The following is a 22,947-nucleotide window of genomic DNA, read 5'->3' on the forward strand; positions in this document are numbered from 1 at the left end:
GACCATCAGGTGTCTTTTCTTTTCAAAACATTGTAAGTTGATTTTTAGAGAAAGAAGAAAGGAGACGGAGAGAGAGAAACATTGATACGAGAGCAAAACATTGATCGGCTGCCCTACCAGGAATGGAGCCTGCAACCTGGGCACGTGCCCTGACCAGGAATCCAACGGGCAGCCTTTCAGTGCACGGGACAACCCCAGCCAGCTGAGCCACACGGCCAGGGCGGCTCCAGGTTCCTTAGGAGGGTAACAGCAGGGAGAGAGGTCTTCATGAAGGTCCCATTAAGGCCCTGGCTGGTGTTGCTCAGTGATTAGAGTGTCGGCCCGCACATCCAAGGGTTGCGGGTTCAATTCCCGGTCAAGGACACATACCTGGGTTGCAGGTTCTATCCCCAGCCCTGGTCAGGGCGTGTGCAGGAGGCAGCCAGTCCATGTGTCTCTCACATGGATTTTTCTCTCTCCCTCCCTCCCACCGACCCTCTCTCCCGTCCCTTCACCATCCCTGCATCCCTCCCTCCCTCTCTCTTCATCCCTGCATCCCTTCCACTCTCTCAAAAATAAATAAAGTAATTTTAAAAGATCCCACTAAGATTGGGAACGTACCCAAGTTCCCGCAAGAGGAGGACAGGGTGGGGCTAGAGCCCCGCTTCGCACAGGCTGAGGCCCAGCACGGCCGCCGTGTCCGTTCTGCTGCTGCATATTGAAGTGGAGAGAGCGGCTCCCGCTCCCCGTCCCGGCCCAGGAGAGGAAGCAGCTTGGAACGGGGAGGGGAAGACCTGATTCAGTGAGAACGAATTCGGTTGTTTGTACCTGATGCATTCAGAAATGAGAAAAAAAAGGCAGACACTTCACTTTAAAATAATGCAGAGTATTTTCCAAAGCTTTCCCACTGATGACTGGGCTTGCCTGACGTCACCAGGTGAACCCGGGTCCAGGCGCCACGGACAGCCCCGGCTGCCCGCCAGGCTCGTACATCCATCGGGCCCGTTGTGGTGTCACAACAGTCACCGCAGCCTCCTCCACACGAAGAACTAAACGCCGAGGGACGGATTCCCGAGACCAGGGAACGGTAACAGCTGTGCTGGTACCAACCGGTGAGCTTCCATCCACTTCCACATGACTCAGCCAGCGTAAGCGCAGACCCCGTAAGTTAAAGGCATGACCCCCGCCAGCAAGACCCCCCCTTAGAGGTCAGGTGCCGGGCCACCACAGTCCAACCAACAAGCCGCAATTCTGCGGGATTCATGTCCTCCTCAGGTTTGCTCCTGTGTCAGATAACTTCAACAACACGGACAGCCCTGGCCGGTGTGGCTCAGTGGATAGAGCCTCGGCCTGCAGACTGAAGGGTCCCAGGTTCGATTCCGGTCAAGGGCATGTACCTTGGTTGCGGGCACATTCCCAGTAGGGGGTGTGCAGGAGGCAGCTGATCGATGTTTCTGTCTCATCGATGTTTCTGGCTCTCTATCCCTCTCCCTTCCTGTGCGTAAAAATCAATAAAATATATATTTAAAAAACATGGAGAAATTCTGTGTTTGCAATGACACTTTTATTCTAAAGGTTATGAACCAGGACCAACCACGTGAGGAGACGCACAGGGCAGGTGGGGGGTCTCGAAGGCAGAGCGTCTGTGTCCTCCCTTCGTGGAATCAGGAGCTCACCGCCCCCTGGCGCATCTCCGTGCTCAGAAGCCAGGACGCTGACGGAGCTCCTGTCCTGAGCGTCTACAGGGTTTCATCAGTTCGCCATGACGGTGCCTCCTCCCCAGGCTCAAGCCCACCCCCTCCCTGGGCCATCACATTGGCATGCGCTCGGGTGTGACCCAAGGGACCCGTGACCAGCAGACATTACTCTCCCCGGGGACCGCCGAGGGCCTAGGAGCAAGGACCAGGCACGTTCCATCACACAGGAGGAGCAGCAGCCTCCGCCCCGCCTGCGGCTCCAGGTCAAGTGCCTCTCCCTGGGCCCCGCTTCAGACCCACAGCGCCTGGCCCCCGCCTTTAGGAGAGCGTGAGAAATCAGGACGCACTCTGACCCCTGAGGACCTGGAGGGAGGCCTCAGCTATTTCAAACCACACGCTGCTCTTCCGCTTTGCCCACCTGGAGCCAGACGGCGCCCGGGAGCCAGCTTCCGCGTTCCTAAGGCGATAAAGCGAAAGCAGGGAGGCTGCTTGCTGGCAACCGCACGGACCCTCTTCTGCCTCCACAGAGCTCGTCCTGAGGACGGCAGGAGGGACCAGTGCAGGCCGTGGCGTGAGGTCTGCATTGGAAGTGAAAACCCTCCCTCCGTCCCACCCAGCTCTCTGCCCCAGGTAGCTATGTTCCAAACCTGCATCCCAGAGCGGAATGAAATGTCACAGGAGCAAAATCCCGGGCGGGCAGATTGCAAAACGGCACCACATCCACTTTAGTTACCGACACAGGCCCTGGCGTTCGGTGAACAGGCATTCGGTGAACAGGCATTCGGTGAACAGGCATTCCGTGAGCGGGGAGAGGTCTTCATGAACTGTGCACCCACTACGTGCTAGGACTTACAGATGCCACACATCATTTAACCCCCATGATCCTACTTTAATATCTAAGAAGCTAGACCGTACTACCCACATTAACTGCTAAGAAATAGACCCTGAGAGTTTGGAGAAGCTGCCCCTAGGCACGCAGGAAAGGAGAGGCAAGGCCAGTGTTAACCGATGCGATTCCAAGGCCCACCCCGTGGCCTTTACTGGCTGGCTCCCGAAGCGGGCATTAGCTCAGAAAATGTCGCTGTCACTCTTGTTTGCTTCGCGCCTCATTGTTATTGTCGTCTTGTCCACTTATGTAATTAAACTGTGACCCCAGAAAGCCTGTAGTTCTGAGAGCCAGGGGGACAGAACGAGACTAGTCAAAGCAGAGCTCCATGCCGTCACTCCCGCTGGGGGCCTGCGCAGGCCATTTCCCGGGGACAGTTTTTTAAACGTTCGGCTGTTTCAGGCCTTGCAGCCTGCCAACAGGCCTCAGGAGCAGAGCGAGCGCGCCGCTAATGGGGAAACTTGCCATCGCATAAAAGGCTCCCGTGGGATTCGGGGAGCAGCCTGTTTCCACCCCCAGTTCTGATTGTACCCCTATTGCTGGCCGCGCTGGGTAAATGTGGGCGGCGAGGCCAGAGCCCGCATTAGCTCAGCACTAGTGCCCCCTGCTGGGCGGCCGAGGTGTCTGCGTGTCCTCCGGGCATTGCTCTTGGGCTTCTCCTATCCTCAGCCAGGAGTTTCTCGGAAGAGTCCGGAGTTGGGGGCATTTAACTTGAGCCATGAAACAGAAGGAGGGGAAGGGTGAGAGGGCACCAGGCAGAGGCCAGCCCCTGTGGGGTGGCTTGACGGTGTGCAAGAGCACCCCCATTTCGTGACCCCTAAGGCTGTGTAGGGGCAGAGGTCTGACAGCGGGAAGCGGAGGAGGGACAGGCCGGCCTGCAGGTAGGTGACTAACCATGAAGGTGACTAACCATGAAGGTGACTAACCATGAAGGTGACTAACCATGAAGGGGCTCGGTCAGGCAGGAGCTGGTGGTCCCGGGGGAGAGCTGCGGGAGGCTGTGCTCTGCTCACCGGTGGCTTTAAAGATGCTGAAGGACTGCCCTCGGCTTCCCCAGGTCAAGAGCGAGCCCAGCACTCAGCACAGGCCCGTGTCCCGCCTGGAAGCACCACACACTGCAAGGCCAGCTGGTGCCCCGGGACCTGAGGGGGAGGGGAGGGGCACACATCTCAGGGGCTCTAGCTACCACAGCTCGAACGCCATTCCGGGGGCAACTGCAAATCGGTGCCGACTCTGAGGCTCAGAGGCTGTGCTGGGGTCCCAGGGGCGCACGGGGTGATAGATGGGAGGCAGCGCTGTTACACACCTGTGCTGGCCAGTGACGCGAGGACCCAGTGCGCCCAGTGGCTTTGGGAAACGGCGGGGGCGGGGGGATGCGTCAGCTTTGGAAGGGGGACTGTTCAAGCTATGGAAACCACAAGGGCATAGAAAGTAGGACCCACGGAGACCCCAAATGCTTTTGTTAACGAGACGGAGAGGGAGACGAAGGCTGGGCAGGCGGGGAGGAGCCATTTCAGTGCCCGCTGCTGACATCTGAAGAGTGGGCCGCCTTTCCCAGCTGTGTCCGTGCCCTGGTGTCCTGCCCTGGAGCCGCTCCCCGCTCTGCCTTCAGAGGAAGACATCAGGGTGGCAGGGCAGGGACCACGAGCAATGAGGGCGAGGCTCCAAGGACAATGTGCTTCTAACGATGACTTTTTGCTGCAGCAGTAATCATAGCAGTGCTTCACTTACTGTAATTCCGGTTTGAAGATGTTCCGTGAGGCTAATTTTGGTGAGAATGCAGTGCAGGTGGCCTATTAATTCACTCCTGGGAGCACTGTGAGTTCGTATACTTTGGAAAGTGACACGATAATATGTGGCAAGTCCCTCTGCTGGGAACTTCTCCTAAGGAAACACATATTTCTAAAAGCGAGAGCTCAGAGAAGCTTGTTACAGTGCTGTCTGTACTAACCAAAAATAACGAAGACATGAAACTTCTGTAGAAGGAAATGAAGTTTGGTAAATGAAGTTATGATAGTTCGATATAATATTATGAGCCTATTAAGATGCAAATTACATCTTAATGTAGTTTGGACACGTGGATACATGTTTGATAAGTGTGAGTAGAGAGAACAGAGTACACACACTTTGCACACATTAATATAACTGAGCATGCTGCCTGTGGAAGGTGATCTGTAGTAGACTGCATGGCTCAGGGTCCGAATACTGGGCTCAAACCCCATGATTTATTAGCAATGTCTTCAGCTTCTCTTAGCTATAAAATGGGGGTGATCATGGATGTAATAAAAACACCCACCGCAAGGAGTTAAGAGCATCTGAATGACATCATACATGTGAAGTTCTTAGCTCTTGACAATGCTCAATAAGCGATGGCTATTATGGGTTATTTCTACTTTAAATGTATTATAGACAGACTAGAAGCCCGGTGCACGAAATTCGTGCACGGAGGGGGGCTTGTCCCTCAGCCCAGCCTGTACCCTCTCCAATATGGGACCCCTCGAGGGATGTCCGACTGCCCGTTTAGGCCTGATCCCGGTGGGCCTAAACGGGCAGTCGGACATCCCGGTGGGATCGGGCGTAAATGGGCAGTCGGACATCCCTCTCACAATCCAGGACTGCTGGCTCCCAACTGCTTGCCTGCCTGCCTTCCTGATTGCCCCTAACCGCTTCTGCCTGCCAGCCTGATCACCCCCTAACCACTCCCTTGCCAGCCTGTTTGCCCCCAACTTCCCTCCTCTGCTGGCCTGGTCACCCCTAACTGCCCTCTCCTGCAGGGTTGATCACCTCCAGCTGCCCTCCCATGCAGGCCTGGTCCTTCTCAACTGCCCTCCATTGAAGGCCGGGTGCCTCCCAACTGCCCTCTCCTGCTGGCCATCTTGTGGTGGCCATCTTGTGTCCACATGGGGGCAGGATCTTTGACCACATGGGGGCAGCTATATTGTGTGTTGGAGTGATGATCAATCTGCATATTACTCTTTTATTAGATAGAATAGAGGCCTGGTATAGGGGTGGGGGCCAGCTGGTTTGCCCTGAAGGGTGTCCCTGATCAGGGTGGGGTTCCCTTGGGGGTGTGGGGCAGCCTGAGCGAGGGGCCTGTGGTGGTTTTCAGGCCGGCCACGCCCCCTGGCAACCCAAGCAGAGGCCCTGGTATCTGGAATTTATTTTTCTTCTACAATTGAAACTTTGTAGCCTAGAGTGGAGCCAAGCCTGGGGCTCCCTCCGCGGCGGCAGCCATTTCTGTTGGGGTTATAATTGAAACTTTGTTGCCTTAAGTGGGTTGGCCCGGCCAGGGTGTGCGGAAAGCTTTGCTTTCCCTGTTGCCGGTGGCAACCCTGGCCTGCTCTCTCAAGCTCCATTCTGCCGCCATTCTGTTTGAATTTGTTTACCTTCTATAATTGAAACTTTGTAGCTTGAGCAGAGGCTTAGGCCTGCAACGGCTGGCGGAAAGCTTGTTTCCCTCTGTTGCCTGGGAAACCTTGCTCTCTGTGGCTGTAGCCATCTTAGATGGGTTAATTTGCATACCCGCTCTGATTGAATGGTGGGTGTGGCTTGTGGGTGTGTCGGGGGTATGGTCAATTTGCATATTTGTCTATTATTAGGTAGGATTGCTTCCGTGTTCTAACATATGCGCAGGTGATGTACAATCACTCTCTTTAATGGAGTGAAGTAGATCCACGTGGGATTAAACAGAACATGTTTCTGTTTTGTCCTTCCATTTTCACGCTTCCTGACACGGGAGCAGCTCTGGGAGGAAATAAATGCAATACTGAGAAAAGAGATGTTTGCTGGGCACCTTCCTCAGGACTCGGAACTTCTTCCCCCACCATCCCCCCACCCCAACCGTGCGAAGCCCAGACTTAAACAATCCAGTCTCATCTACGCTCCTTCCCACACACAGGTGCAGCAGAGGCCAGCCTGCCAGCAGCAGAGGACGGGGGCACAGGCCCGGGAAGGACGGCTGAGACCAGCCCACTGCCCTGTGAGGGCGCTGTGCTGGGCGAGGAGGGGAATGTCAGTCATTTCCAAGCCCCCAGGGTTGCCACCACCCTTGCAACATGTGCAGTCATGACTTCAGCAGGGCCCTGGCAGGTGGTACCATGTCTCTCCCATGTATTCTGTATGTTTAGAGGTGCCTACAAAGACCAAGCAAATGCTAGTTTTCATGCCCAGCTCCAAAGAAAATGACAGGACAGCTGGTTCCTCTTCAGTACCCCTGTTTCTCTCACCAGTATAGACGCTGCCTCATCTTAGCTGTACATCGCCAACCGCCGTGAGCATGCTCTTGGGTCAGTGCTCTGCTGTAAAGCATGACCACTGGCTCCATCTGCGTTGTGAACGGAGGCTGCTCTTTTCCGGCCTCAGGCTCCATGGGAAAAGGCTGGACAGCCCCCTGGACATGGATCTGTGATCTGTGCAGGCAGCAGCTGCAGAGCCAGGTACCTGCTGCTTCCCACAGCCACAGATTATACTACGCGAACCTGTTGTTCAAAAATATCCACCAGAGTTCGCAGATATGTCCACCGTAGCATCCTACCTAATAAAAGGGTAATATGCAAATTAACTGTCACTCTGTCACAAAGATGGCAGTGCCCATAGCCACAGATGGTGGCGCCCAGTCCTCTCAGCCCCACTGGAGTCCCCCAGTCCCGGGGGTGGGGGGGGGGGGGCTGCTGAGAGTGGGCAGCATGAGCAGCCTAGCAGAATGCTTGCTTCGTCGCCGTGGCGGCAAGGCAAGCGTTCCACCCCGGCTGCGGAGGGCCTCTGGGCAGTGAGTACAGAGTGGATAGGCCCCGCAGAGAGTTACTGGTGCACAGATTCATGCGCAGGGCTATTAGTTGTTTTTGTTGTTTTTTTAAATAAATCTTTATTGTTCAGATTATTACAATTGTTCCTCTTTTTTCCCCCCATAGCTCCCCTCCACCCAGTTCCCATCCCACCCTCTGCCCTTACCTCCCACCCACTGTCCTCATCCATAGGTGTACGATTTTTTTCCAGTCTCTTCCTGCACCCTCCACACCCCTTTCCCCCTGAGAATTGTCAGTACACTCCCTTTCTGTGCCCCTGATTCTATTATATTCACCAGTTTATTCTGTTCATCAGATTTTTTTATTCACTTGATTTTTAGATTCACTTGTTGATAGATATGTGTTTGTTGTTCATAATTTTTATCTTTACCTTTTTCTTCTTCTTCCTTTTCTTAAAGAATACCTTTCAGCATTTCATATAATACTGGTTTGGTGGTGATGAACTCCTTTAGCTTTTTCTTATCTGTGAAGCTCTTTATCTGACCTTCAATTCTGAATGATAGCTTTGCTGGGTAGAGTAATCTTGGTTGTAGGTTCTTGCTATTCACCACTTTAAATATTTCTTGCCACTCCCGTCTGGCCTGCATAGTTTCTGTTGAGAAATCAGCTGACAATCGTATGGGTGCTCCCTTGTAGGTAACTAACTGTTTTTCTCTTGCTGCTTTTAATATTCTCTCTTTGTCTTTTGCTCTTGGCATTTTAATTATGATGTGTCTTGGTGTGGTCCTCTTTGGATTCCTTTTGTTTGGGGTTCTGTGCACTTCCTGGACTTGTAAGTCTATTTCTTTCACCAGGTGGGGGAAGTTTTCTGTCATTATTTTTTCAAATAGGTTTTCAGTATCTTGCGCTCTCTCTTCTTCTGGCACCCCCATAATTTGGATGTTGGTTCACTTGAAGTTGTCCCAGAGGCTCCTTACACTATCTTCATATTTTTGTATTCTTTTTTCTTTTGCTTTTCCAGTTGGGTGTTTTTTGCTTCTTTGTATTTCAAATCTTTGACTTGATTCTTGGGATCCTCTAGTCTGCTGTTGAATCTCTGTATATTATTTTTTATTTCAGTCAGTGTATGCTTAATTTCTAGTTGGTCCTTTTTCATATCCTCGAGGGTCTGGCTAAATTTATCAGCCTTTTCTAGAAAATTCTTGAAAAACCTTATAACGGTGGTTTTGAACTCTATATTCAGTCGTTTGCTTTCCTCCATTTCTTTCATTTGTGACCTGTTTCTTTGTTTCCACATTTTTGCTGCTTCCCTGAGTTTATAGAGTGGCTTTGTGTGCTAGGTGTCCTAAATGGCCCAGTGGCTCAGCCTCCCCAGTCACCTGAGGTGGACAGTCTTGGTGCACCCCTTTGTGGGCTGTGTGCACAGTCTTGTTGTAGTTAAGCCTTGATTGCTGTTGGTATCACTGGGAGGAATTGACCTCCAGACCAACTGGCTGTGAGGATCAGCTGTGTCTACACTGGGAGAACTTCTGTGCTGGAGACACCCTTATGAGACAAGACTTGCAAAAGCCTCTGTGCTCAGCTTGGATGGGGTGGAGTCTCAGGTCAGAGCAAACATCGATGGCTTCCCATCAGCCCTGCCCTAAGAGGCCCCTGTTTCTCAGTGTCCCGTGGTAATCACTGCAAGCACCTCTGAGAGAAAGCTGCCCTTGAGTTGTGCCCGCTACCAGACAGTCCAGTTTCTCCCCAAATGTGCCTGGGACCCCAGAGTCTTGCCAGGAACTGGAGTTCAGAGCAGTTGGGAGCTTTTGTCTCCTTCCCTATTGAGAAAGCCAGCCGCGTACTCAGTTGCCAGGCCTCTCTGCACACGCATCTCAGTATCTCTGCCTCCTGCAGCTCCTCTGAGTCTCAGTGTGCTTTTCTCTTTCCTGACAGTCCAGTTTCTCCCCGTATGTCTGGGTCCCCAGAGTCTTGCCCGGAACTGGAGTTCAGAGCTGTCAGGAGCTTTGGTCTCCTGCTTGAGAAAGCCAGCCGCGTACTCAGTTGCCAGCCCTCTCTGCACACGCATCTCAGTATCTCTGCCTCCTGCATCTACTCTGAGTCTCAGTGTGCTTTTCTATTTCCTTCTAGTTGTAGAATTTCCACTCAACCAGCCTTCCTGTGGTTCTGGATGATGTCTGTTTTGTCTTTTAGTTGTAGTTTTGAAATTGTTGTGCAAGGCAGCAGTTTAGGTGTTTACCTATGCCGCCATCTTGGTTTCTCCAGGGCTACTAGTTGTTTTAATAAAAAGGGCTTAAAGTAACCCAAATGTTCATAAATAGAGGATTGATTAAATGAGTTATGTACAATAATAATAAAAATAAGCAAAAAGTTATCTCCACATCCATAGGGAAACTGTGCTAGGTACATAGGTTAGTTAAGAGATCCCGAGTGAAGAGACTTCTGGTGACATATGGTTGATTAACACTGTGCAGTGCCAGTCTGTCCTAAATGGAAGTCACAGCGAGAGGACAATGATGCTCAACTCCACAACATTAAAGAGAACAGGAAAGGGAGTGACAGAATAAATGTTTAGAAACGGGACAGTTGATGGCTAAGTGCATGTGCCAGGTAAAGGTAAAGCTCAGATTTGCAGTGGGAGAAGCCCAGAGGAAGTTCATCCATGCTGTGGAGCTCCAGAATGGCCCAGAAATGGTGGCACAAGGTACCTCTGAGGGTGGTGTTCGGGGTGATCTAGAAATGGGAGCATATGTTGAGAGTCTTCATAAGAAGCAGGTAGACCCCAGTCCCTGCCTCCCCTCTACTCTGTTGGTGGTATCGGCTCTCTCAAGCAGCAGAAGTCTAAAAGTTGGCTTCCTGAAAGAGGTTGAGCCAGATGTTCCGGAGTCAGGGATACCGGGCAGAGCTATGTGGGGAAGCCGTCCTCAAAACAGGGGTGTCATTAAAATTCCGAGGCCTTGGATCCCTCTTCCACCTGCTTCCCAAATTGCTGAACGCGGGGCCAGAAGGACATGGAGGTTCTTCTCTGAGAAACTGAGATGCTTGAGGGAAAAGACTCGAGGTACTTAGGGTTGTGGTCCCCGGGGTGCGGCCAGCCAGGCTGCCTACCCAGCGCACAGCCACCACATCCAGGCAGCCCATAAAGCTCTAGTCAGGCTCTCTGCACCTCACGTTGTGGTATGAGCAGACCTGCAGGGCTCACCAAACATTTCAGAAAAGTCTCTAACTAAAAGACAGAAGCCCAAAGAAGCACATGGGAGAATATTTGGTTTATTGTTCAGCAAATACTTACCCTTTCTTCCTTCCATTGTGGACAGAGGTACAGCCTGATTCTATATGGTGGATTGGCCATGTGATTTGCTTGGACCAAGGAGATGTGTGTGGAGGTGACATGAGCAAAGGGTTGCAAGGGGCTTTTATGCTGGGGCTTGCCCTCTTGAGCTTTCCCGCATCAACAGGAGAACATATCCTGGATAGCCAGCCAGCTGGTCCCAGAGAGTGAGAATGTATAGCAGAAACACAACAGCCGCCCACAGGCCTGCCACACAAAGACTCATGCGTGAGAAATAAATGCTTCGTGCTATAAAGCAACGAGGTGGGGATGGCCTGTGAGGCAGCATTTCTGCGCCAAAGCTAACTGACACAAACAGGAAGAGAAAGAAGGACTTGGAGGAAACGAAAACAATGTAGGAACAGAAGAAAATTTGAAAAAACTAGCTACCCTACCCTCTGAGGAATAAGGGAATGTGTAGAAAAGAAAAAAAAAAAGAGATTTTGGAAATTAAGAATATGGTAGTAGAATAGCATAACAATAAAAAGAAACCAAAAGGTAGAAAAGAACAGAAAAATGTGGGAAAGAATAGAAAATTAGTGCTGGATACATAATCCTATCTAATAAAAGAGTAATATGCAAATTGACCATCACTCCAACACACAAGATGGCCGCCCCCATGTGGTCAAAGATGGCTGCCCCCATGTGGACACAAGATGGCCGCCATAAGATGGCTGGCAGGGGAGGGCAGTTTTGGGTGATCAGGCCAGCAGGGGAAGGCAGTTGGGAGGGACCAGGCCTGCAGAGGAGGGCAGTTAGAGGTGACCAGGCTGGCAGAGGAGGGCAGTTAGGGATGACCAGGCCAGTAGGGGAGGGCAGTTGGGGGCAACCAGGCCTGCAAGGGAGGGCAGTTAGGGGTGACCAGGCCAGCAGGGGAGGGCAGTTAGGGGCAATTGTGCCAGCAGGGGAGCAATTAGGCGTCGATCAGGCTGGCAGGGGAGTGGTTAGGGGGTGATCAGGCTGGCAGGCAAAAGCAGTTAGGGGCAATCAGTCAGGCAGGCAGGCGAGTAGTTGAGGGCCAGCAGTCCTGGATTGTGAGAGGGGTGTCCAACTGCCCGTTTAGGCCATATCTTGGTGGGACCGGGCCCAAATGGGCAGTCAGACATACCTCGAGGGGTCCCAAATTGGAGACAGTGCAGGCTGGACTGAGGGACATCATCCCCCACCCCCAATGCACAAATTTCGTGCACCAGGCCTCTAGTACCCAAATAACAGGCATTATAGAAGGAAAACTGAGGGAAAGGAGTAGCTCAAGAAAAACTCCAGAATCACAGGCCATGCGTTTCTGTGCTGATGGGCCCACCGAGTGTCTGCATGATCGCTGAAAGGAGACCCACACCAAGATCCAGCACAGTGACATCAGAACACCGGGGGTGGGGATTGCGTGCAAGTTCCCTGATAGAAAAATCAGGTCATGTGTGAGGGATAGGAAATCAGAATGGTATCGAAGTTCTAAATAATAACACTGGAAGTAAGAAAACATTAGGGCAGTGCTTTAAAAATCACACAAAAAAGTGATTTCCAGTATAATTCTAATCCAGGAAAGCTATGAGCCATATCATAGTGGTGGAGGTTGAAAAAAAATTGTGCAAGTTACAGTTGTGTAAGATCTCCAAACATATGTCACAGCTACTGGAGGGTGTTCTCCATCAAAATAAAGGGATTAACCAAGAAGGAGACAAACATGGACTCTAGTAATCAGGGATACAGCATAAAGAGGAGAGCAAAGCCTCAGCATCGTAGTTAAAGGAGATGCCAGATTCCAGTGTACCATCCACACAGCAGATCTAGAGAGAAATCTGGAGGCTGGAGAAGATACCTCACCAAGAGGAACAGGAAACGGATGCATTACTGCCCATGGTCTTTTTTTAAAAAAATGTATTTTATTGATTTTTTACAGAGAGGAAAGGAGAGGGATAGAGTTAGAAACATCGATGAGAGAGAAACATCGATCAGCTGCCTCCTGCACACCCCCTACTGGGGATGTGCCCGCAACCAAGGTACATGCCCTTGACCGGAATCGAACCTGGGACCTTTCAGTCCGCAGGCCAATGCTCTATCCACTGAGCCAAACCGGTTTCAGCCTGCCCGTGGTCTTAACCCAGCACCTAGAAGGGTTCAGGAATCTGGAGAAGCACTGTGTGTAAATTAATCAAGAGTCCAGAGACGAAATATAATTTTGGAAGTCATTATGTGGGGCCAGAGAAGACTTAGCTAAAGGAACTAAGTTCTCTCTGTCTCAGGACCCCTTGCTTTTTATGAACACAAATTGTCCGAAGGCAAGGTGGAGATACACATCAAAGGGCAGGGTTTCATATACACAATCCATTGTCGGACTGGGGAAAAACTGCCTACGGTTGTTCAGGTGTTTGGCCAGTAGGAGGCAATAACATGTAGATTAAAATGCCCTCAGCTGTCTGGCAGCAAGCAATCATTTTATCCATCCTTTTCAAGTTTGGGGAAATGCCCTCAGCCATTTCCAGATGATTCAGTCCTGCTGACATGCTGGAATTGGCTTCCGGCACATTACTTGATGTAAGTGAATATAATGAGAAGAGATTTATACTTTTGGCTGAAAGTTTGAGTATAAAATCATGCAAAGTAGTTAGAAAACTATTCAAAGGAAGAAACAAGAACATTATTGAAATCAAGCAAAGCAAAAATTGTACAACAGATAAAGTCATTGTAGCCTACACAGCCAAGTGAACAATGATTACATAGTTATTACTATGTGAACATTATGCTGTAATCAACTAACATTATAAGTATATTTTGATTAGCTACAGAACAAAGAAAAAAGAAGTGTGGGGAGGGGAGTAGTTGGGGAAGAGTGTAAGATAATGAAATACTCATTTTCACAGTGGGAAGTCAATAGAAAATATTTAAAACTAAAAATCAAGAAAAACATTGCAAGTCATTATTTAAAATCATGGAATCAAATTGAACCTAAAGTGAATGGCTTTGGGGGCGGGGGGACTGGGGAGTGAAAGGGGAGGGAAGTGGGACCAGAAACTACTGGTTTCCATTACAAGCTCTGTAGAACAATTTGACTTTTTAAGCTACAAATAGCTGATAAAAATGTTAAAAATTTAACATTAAAAGTAAAACATTCTGATTTGGCACATATAGATCAATGGAACAGAACAGATACCCCAGAAATCGACCCACACTATTATGGTCAATTAATATTTGACAAAGAAGGCAAGAGAATACAATGGAGTAAAACTCTTCAATAAATGGTGTTCAGAAAATTGGACAGGTACATGCAAAAAAATGAAACTAGACCAACCTACACCATACCTAAGAATAAAGTTAAAATGGATAAGAGAGTTAAATGTAAATCATGAAACCATAAAAACCCTAGAAGAAAACATAGGCAGTAAAATCTCAGACATCTCACATAGCAGAATTTTCACCAATATATCTCCTAGTGCAAGAGAAACAGAGGAAAAATAAACAAATGGGACTGCATTAAACTATAAAGAAACCACCATCAAAGTGAAAAGAGAGCCCACTGCATGGGAGAACATATTTGCCAATGTTACATCTAATGAAGGGTTAATATAAAAAATATATAAGGAACTCATACAACTTAACAAAAGGAAGAGAAACAATCCAATTAAAAATGGGCAAAGGACCTAAATAGACATTCCTCTGAAGAGGACATACAAATGGCCAAGAAACAAATGAAAAAATTGTCAAAGTCACTGGTCATCAGAGAGATGCAAATTAAAACCATAATGAGGTATCACCTCACACCTGTCAGAATGACTACCATCAACAAATCAACAAATGACAAGAGTTGACAAGGATGTGGAGAAAAGGGAACCCTAGTGCACTGCTAGTGGGAATGCAGACCGGTGCAGCCATTATGGAAAATAGTGTGGAGTTTCCTCAAAATATTAAATATGGAACTGCTGTTTGACCCAGTGATCCCACCTCTGGGAATATATCCCATGAACCTGAAACACTAATCAGAAAGAATGTATGCACCCCCATGTTCATAGCAGCACAAATTACAATAGCTAAGATCTAGAAACAGCCCAAGTGCCCATCAGCAGATGAGTGGATAAAAAAGCTGTGGTACATTTACACCATGGAATACTACGCAGCTGTAAAAAAGAAGAATCTCTTAAAGAATCTCTTTAAGACAGCATGGAAGGACCTGGAGATTATTATGCTAAGTGAAATAAGCCAGTCAGAGAAAGGGGAATACCACAGGATCTCACTTATATGTGGAATCTAATTAACAAAATAAACTGAAGGAACAAAATAGGCCCAGAGACACTGAAGCCTGGGAGAGACTGAAGGTCTCCGAGGGAAGGAGCTGGGGGAGAGGGGCAAGAAGCGATTAACCAAAGAAACTACATGCGCATAGGCATAGCCCATTGGCACACACAGGAGTGCCTTGAAGGCCTGGGGTGGGGTGAGCCATGGGGGGCGGGCAAAGGAGACAATGGGGGACATCTGTAATACTCTCAAAATTAAAATATTAAAAAAGAAGTATATAGGACAAAAAGTCTAACTCAATATTACTTCAGAAAGTACCCATTTAGCATCTATGATGTGCCAGCTAGTGGGTAGGTGCTGTGGATGCGCACGTAGCACAAACACACAGAGGCCTGCATTCATCAGCTTGTTTTCTGAGGAGGAGAGAGAAGCAACTGTAGGGAGCAGTGAGGCAGGCTACCCCATTCCCTTCAGGACAAGGCGTTCACTCCTCCCACTGCCTGGCTCACTCACACCTCCATCCTTCCCGCCTGGCCCAAGGTCATGTCTTTCCAGTTGGAGGCAGCCCCCAGTCAGTGGCCCAACGTCCTGGAGCTACAGAAGCTGCACCCCACCGCTCAGGGCTAACTGAAGGGCCATCCCAGCTCGGAGCTGCAGCTCCGTCCCTCATCTCCTCCCAGGCTCCCAGGTGCTGTTCCTGAGAGCACACGGCAGCTAACTCCCGCTTCATCTCCCGCTCAGAGTCTGTTTCCTGGGAACCCGACCGAAGACGCTCACCAAGTGACTGTGGAAGCGGTGAGCATAAAGATGCAGATGTGGGCAGGGCCAGGCAGGCACCAGTGGACACGGGTTTTCTTCACAATCTTGAGTGAACAGCCTCGGCACAAGCTGGTGACAAGGAACCAGCTCCCAAAAGAAAGCAAAAGCTATTCTGCTGCAGTCGTACTGTGATCTCACGCCTCTCCCAGCTTCTGCAGAGTTTTCAAATTGGAAATACTCAACTCAGAAACTGGGCTGTCTTTCACCTTGTAAGATTTCCTTTTTGCTCGGTTGAAATGCGAAATCCAAGGGCAAATTCTTAGACTCAAGCGCAAGGGCAGAAAAATAAAGCAAGATATTCCTTGCCCACTCTCGAGTCCTCATCCTGCCCTTCCCCCAATGCTATTCTTAAATTAGAGGACAAAGCCCGCAGCCCAGGCAAGTGGGTACTGATAATGATGGGTCGGCAAAAGGACCACCCACCTACTCTATTTATGGCTTCACATCTAAAAAACTCACACACCAATGCCCCAAACCAATCGTCTGAGAGCTGGGACATCCTGGAGCTGAACTTGGCAGCTGCTCTCCCTCCATCTCCGCAATGACCACGCCTGGGGCACTGCCGGGAAACAGAACTGCTTGCCGGGAAGACCTGCTCTCCTTAGAGGAGATCATTGTGCCTCCGACAGTTGTGGGCAGAAGGAAACGCTGGCGCTAACATGTGGGGTCGTTTTGGTCCCCCGTGAACAGACTAGACTCCCTGCCTCCTGACAGCCAGTGATAAAGGAAATCCTAGGGATGCAGCTGCGTTTCGATTCCGTCTCCCCCAGCTCTCTCAGCATGGGTACGGGGCTGAGATTGGACACTGGCATAAGGTGACCAGATTTTAACATTGGTAAAGCGGGACACCAGTGACCGGGGGAGGGGGGGTTCTTTTTTTTTTTTTTAAATATATTTTACTGATTTTTTACAGAGAGGAAGATAGAGGGATAGAGAGTTAGAAACATCGATGAGAGAGAAACATCGATCAGCTGCCTCTTGCACACCCCCTACTGGGGATGTGCCCACAACCAAGGTACATGCCCTTGACCGGAATCGAACCTGGGACCCTTGAGTCCGCAGGCCGACGCTCTATCCACTGAGCCAAACCGGTTTCGGTCCGGGGAAGGCGGTTCTTGATTAAAAATTTGGTCTATATTGTAATCACTTTTGGTTTTTTTAATAAAAGGAAATTCACTTCTTAGATCATCGTTGAATTTGCATCCTCTTTTCTTACTCATTATGTTAAAAATCTAAAAAAAATAATTTAAAATTATATTATAAATTATTATATACATATTGCTTAAAAACACAGTAAGTAGGTACATAATTACATGAACATATTTTATTGTTAGTTTATAAATTAAATTAATTTGATTGTTATAAAGTAACTATATTTTAAAAATTATTTTAATCCTATATTTCTTTCTAAATAATAACAATACTAACTTGTATTATTTTTCCTCTGAATTTGCCGTAACGTAAGTCATAAGTGTCACTTTCAAGGCTGGCGCTAGACTTTTTGCCGCCACTATAAAATATAAATAATACGAGTACTGTCTGCTAAATTCAAGAAAATTTATGTATTTATGAAATAAATAAATTACTCACCTAAATTATCTGAATAGCTGATTTGTAATGACATCACTTGTTTAACTAGCTCACTAGCACGCAGTACGATGTGTATCGTCTGAGAGACAGTTACAAAATGTTTTCGTCGTTGCCAATCCCCAAAAATGCCATTGTTCACTAAGTCCAAACAATGGTGGTCGAATTCTAACAACTGATCAACAATGCGAACTTTGATAAGCAGTTCTCGATGATCAGTTCTCAACAATTATTTGTTATCATTAAAGTTTAACATTATAAAATTAACAAAAATAATATAAAACTCATATCCTGGCTAAATAGCCACATGGCCGCCGAAAACCGTATATTCCCTTCCTGTTCTCCCGCCGTTCCCTAGCTTGTCGTGCATTCTTTCCAAAAATCGGGACTTTTTTAAAACACCGCGGGACGCGGGACAAATTGTTAAAAATCGGGAGTGTCCCGCCAAAAGCGGGACGTCTTGTCACCTTACACTGGCACCTTCCTTTGTGGCATTCGCCTGTGGGCAAGGACAGAGCATAGTCAGTGTCCCTGCCAACATGAATATCCACCACCCTAAGGTTTCTCTTCAGGGGAGGGTGGTAACCTGGGAATAAGAGGCTCACCCGGACCCCAGGCCGGGTCCATCAGGGGCAGATGCGCATTTCCGGGGCAGGTCTCTGGCGCTCTCAGGTCCAATCCCTTTTCTGCGAGGTGGGCTGAGCCCTGAGGTCCTTGATCACAAGGGCAGCGCCCCGTTAGGTGAGAGGGGTGTGGAGGTCAGCCTCCTGAAGGAAGCACAGGCACGCGGCCGCCCCCGCAGCGGGGCGCGTCCAGGGGGTGCGGCATGCTCTCCGAGCGGCTCCATGGGCCCTGGTTGTTGCTCCTTGTGTCAGGACAGGAAAAGTCAGAGGAATGACCTGAAAATCATCTAAATATGACTTCGGATCTCTTTATTCGGTGTTTTTAAAGGATTTCAGAGGCACCGAGGAGAGAGTGGCTGTTTGTCTGGTAGGTCAGTCGAACAGGTGGGTCCTCCTGTGGGATAAGGAGGTGACGCCCCGGCAAAGCACAGCTCTGACGCCGAGCGGACAGTGGAGACCCCTGATGTCCCGCGATGAGGACAGATGGCCCTGCTCACCGCACCTGGCACTGTGCCCCCCACAGGGGCAGCCACCGCCGGGAGGCAGATGGCCAGGGAGCAGGCGCGCCCCTCACGTTTGTGGGCTCAGGCGAGAATACAACGGAGGTCACCTGCCTCTGAATACTTCAAGTTTTAAAGAAGCCGATAAACTGATGAATAAGCCAGGTTTATTCTCCAGCCTCAAACAGACCTTTGTCACGACCTGGAAGGCCCGGTCACACTGAGAATTCCCAGGAGCCTTGGAAACCTGGGCCAGAACAGGGAAGCATGGGACACGCCACACCCCGGGCCCCAAACCTCCACTCTCCCCAGAGTCCCCCTGAGCCCCTGTGGCTCTAGGCGTGTACACCTGGGGCGGGGGGCAGGCCCTGGAGGACGCAGGGTTGGGGGAGCAGGCACAGGATTCCGTGGTCCTGGGTGCTTAGCCCATGGACTCCTCCTCCCACAGGGGCGGTGCAGCCCGAGGCGGGCCGGGGGAGGGTCCCTAGCACAGGGCGCAGAGTGGGAGCCCCCAGAAGGGCGGAAGGCTGTCCTGACTGCTGTCAGAGCCGTGACTTGGCGCTGGCCTCCCTGGGATTAGACCCTGGCTCCGTCACTTGCTGGAGTGCGATCTTGGGTCACTTACTAACATCACTCTGCCGAGGTTCCCTCACCGGCAGGACAGAGGCGGCAGCAGGAGGCTTCCCGGAGGGGTGTCTGAGGACTGACGAGCGGGTGTGCGGGACGTCCCTGAGCCAGGGGCCTGGCCTCGCAGCGCTCCGAGCATGATCCTCCTGGTGACCGCTGGCCTGTACGTCCTGCTCCCGCTGTCCCCACCTCCGCGGCAGAGCGGAAGGGAGAGGGGACATGCGGGGACTCACACGTGGTTTGCAGAGCTGCCTTCTACGTGCAAACCGCTGGAGAGTTTGGCTGGCTTTTGTTTGCTTGCTTGTTTGACTTTTTGGCAAAGTTTGGAAAAAGAAGTCGGGTGCGTTTATTTAAATACGACGCCTCCAGCCCTGCAGGGGGACGTAGGTGGTTGAGTCTTTCCCCGAGATCTCTAAGTGGAAAGACATCCCATCTCGTTGGGGAGCATGGACGTTTTGTCCAGTTCAAAGCCAGGGGCGGGCACTCATTGTTTTAGTTGTAGTGAAACGCGCCTCCTATAGAATCTGCCATCTCACCCCTTCGTGTGCACGGTGTACGTGCGTTCACATGGCTGTGCAGCCACCGCCGGGGCTTTTTCCTCTCCCAAAACAGAAGCTCCCCCCGTGAAGTAACTCCCCACTCCTCCCCCACTCGCCTGGAAGCCGCCATTCCACTCTGTCCATGAATTTTACAGTCGGGTTCCTCACCGTACCGGAGCCATACAGTGTTTGCCTTTTCGCGGCTGGCTTATTCTGCTTAGCGTAACGCCCTCCGTTCATCCAGCTGGTAGCAGGTGACATGAAATGGTGTCTAAGTCTTTGCCCCCTTGGGGTTGGAAACCTGAAACCTCCAGACGGCTGAGACCTGGAGGAGGTAGAACGGAGCCACCCACCATCAGAACGGTGTCTGAGGCGATGCTAGGGGTTTGCTTTCCTAGTGGGAGCAGCGCCCGCACCCTGACACCCATCGGCGCGGCGCCTGGTAACACCTGCATTACGAGAGACAAACAGTTCTCGAAGGGCTTCTCACATCCACCTGGACAGGTTGGCAAGGAAAACAGAACCACAGCTATTCATTGGGTGGAAATCCACAGTCACTTCAATTATTCCTGACCTCCCACGAGACTAGAGAAGGCGTCCATCAAACCCACCCCATCTCAGTGCGCACTGAGGTCACTGACAGAGCCTAACATAATTGTAAACTTTCGAATTGTAATTGACTTTAATTCCATTGTCGGTACATGTGTTTAAAATATTTTTGATCAATATGTCTTTTTCTAAAAATATGTTTTTATTGATTTCAGAGAGGAAGGGAGAGGGAGAGAGAGATAGAAAACACCAATGATGAGAGAGAATCATTGATGGGCTGCCTCCTGCACACCCCCTACTGGGGATAAAGCCCACAACCCGGGCATGTGCCCTTGACAGGAATCGAACCCCGGACCCTTCAGTCAGCAGGCTGACGCTCTGTCCACTGAGCCACACCGGCCAGGGCGGTCAATATGTCTTCAAGTCTTCCCGGACCTCTGTCTCCTGGGTAAACTTTTCACTGGTGTGTAGTTTACTCAGATGAAGGCAAGGGCGGGAAGCACACATTCTTTCATCCTCCCAAGCGGTGCCCTTTTCAGGTGATAAACAGATTTTGTTGTTGTTGTTGTTAAATGACTGAATGGATGCATGGATAAATGATTAATACTAATTGTGAAGTGCCTTAACATTAACAATGTTAATAGCATTATTGACATTGTAATGACCCTATCCGGCTTATTGGGAAGAAATGCTCCCCTTCGCTGATTGGAGATTTTCTTTGGAGCAGGTTGTTTATGAACTCACTCGTGAGTGTTGGACTCCCGGAGCTTTGACCTAAGAGGAGCACATGGAAATACCACCATTCAAGAAGGAAACAGGAACATACACTTCACTGTTTACATGATCATCCATTTATTCATGCCATGCTTTCTTACAGCATCGTTTACACAGTCAGTATCACCGAGCACCTATTATACGTCATCTGCCCTAGCATATGATGGGGCTCCAAAGTTGAATGGGACATTAACTTTCCCAATCCATAATCTGAGCATTCTAGGACAACAGCAACACAAAAGCAGCCTGGGATGAAGGACAGCTCTCCTCTGCACACAGTGGGGCACACAGTGGGCACACAGTGGGCACACAGGCAGGCCTCCACTTGAGCATCCCAGTCCAGTGTGCAAGATAAATTTTTCGGAAAACAGTCAACCAGCCATCAGTAATCTTTTAAATATCTCCTCACTTTTTTAAAGCATAAACAAAAATAGAAAGCCAACTCTGTGCCAGTGCTTATATGTAGACATTGAGGTCGAATGTGGGGGATACTTGAGGCTGAAGTAGTATTAAAATTTAATTATAAAAGAAGTAAAACTTCTCTGAAATGTCAGTTGTTGGTAGGTTCCTAATCTTAGTGGAAAAATATGATTCTATTTACAGACATTGAGTCAACTTGCCTGCCTTCAACACCCCATCCCCCACCCACTTTCCTGTACACATTGCTATCTATTCATGGTCTCCATGTGCCACCCTCTTCCCCTCTGCTGAAATCCTCAGTTCCCATGGGATACGCTACCCTCCAGCTCCTCATCACTGCAGATCTGATCAACTGGCATGTTACCAGCTTCTCAGTTTATCTGGCACAGCCCCTCCTGCCAAAATCCCTCCTCCTTCTTCTCCATTTAGCTGTCATCAAACCCTTCAATGTTCCATGGCTCTCCAGCCCCCAAATGTTGTTTCAAAGGCTGCGCCCCCAAGTGAACTCTCTGGCTGCTGAAACCCTTAGGCAGTGATTGTCTTTATTTTTGTATTTGTACAATCTTCCCAGCTGAATAATACATTTCTAAAATGCAGAAATTGTTTCTATTAGAGACATGGATTTTCATCTTTAGTGACTTGCAATATATTATCTACATTAATAAAAGAGTAACATGCAAATTAACCATCACTCTGCTATACCCATAAGCCATGCCCACCAGCCAATCAGGAGCAAGTATGCAAATTAACCCAACCAAGATGGTGGCCGGTCTTGGAGCGAGCAGGAGGCTTGGGTTTCCCCAGAAATGGAGGAAGCCAAGCTTTCCACCCACTCTGGCCGGCCCTAGCCTCCGCTCAAGGTTACAAAGTTTTAATTATAGAAGATAAATAAATCCCAGATACCAGGGCCTCCACTTGGGTCGCCAGGGGGTGTGGCCGGCCTGCAAACCACCACAGGCTCCTCAGCCAGGCCACACCATGCCCCAAGGGAACCCTCACCCTGATCCGGGACACCCTTCAGGGCAAACCAGCTGGCCCCCACCCATGCACCAGGCCTCTATCCTATCTAATAAAAGAGTAATATGCAAATTTGGAATACCTATGGGAAAAGATTTCCCATCCGGTGTACTATGATTCCTGCTGCTCACCCTCCCATTGTGGGGGTCAGACCTTTAACCCCCACAACCTCAGCCTTAAACCCATCTCCCCGCAGCAGCAGGTCAGAGCTGTCACTGCCTGACATGGGCTTTACCAGCCCAGCCTCAGAACTAAGCACAGAACCGAGACACACCTGGGAAACTTAGAATAAAACAAAATAAAGGCAAGTTATATGCAAGAGGCGCTGCAGTAGGGGAGGGGCAGCAGAGAGATCCAGGAGAGCGGAAGTGATAGGAGAAAAACTCAAAAGGGTGGAGTTAGGAACCGAAGGTCCCTGGAGAACTATGAAAGCGCACAGGCATCAGCCCTGTTTGCAACGCTACAGACCAGGAACAACACAACCTCACAGAGGACGGTGGACTGACCGGTTCATCCACAGAAGGGAATACAAGCCAACTGCTGAAAGAATGAGGGCTGTCCATTCACTCCGGATTGATTTCCAGTTAATGTTGCCAGTTGAAAACTCCGAGGTTCAGAAGACTG

This window comes from Eptesicus fuscus, chromosome 23, assembly GCF_027574615.1.
Source record: "Eptesicus fuscus isolate TK198812 chromosome 23, DD_ASM_mEF_20220401, whole genome shotgun sequence".
In the NCBI taxonomy this organism is placed as follows: Eukaryota; Metazoa; Chordata; class Mammalia; order Chiroptera; family Vespertilionidae; genus Eptesicus; species Eptesicus fuscus.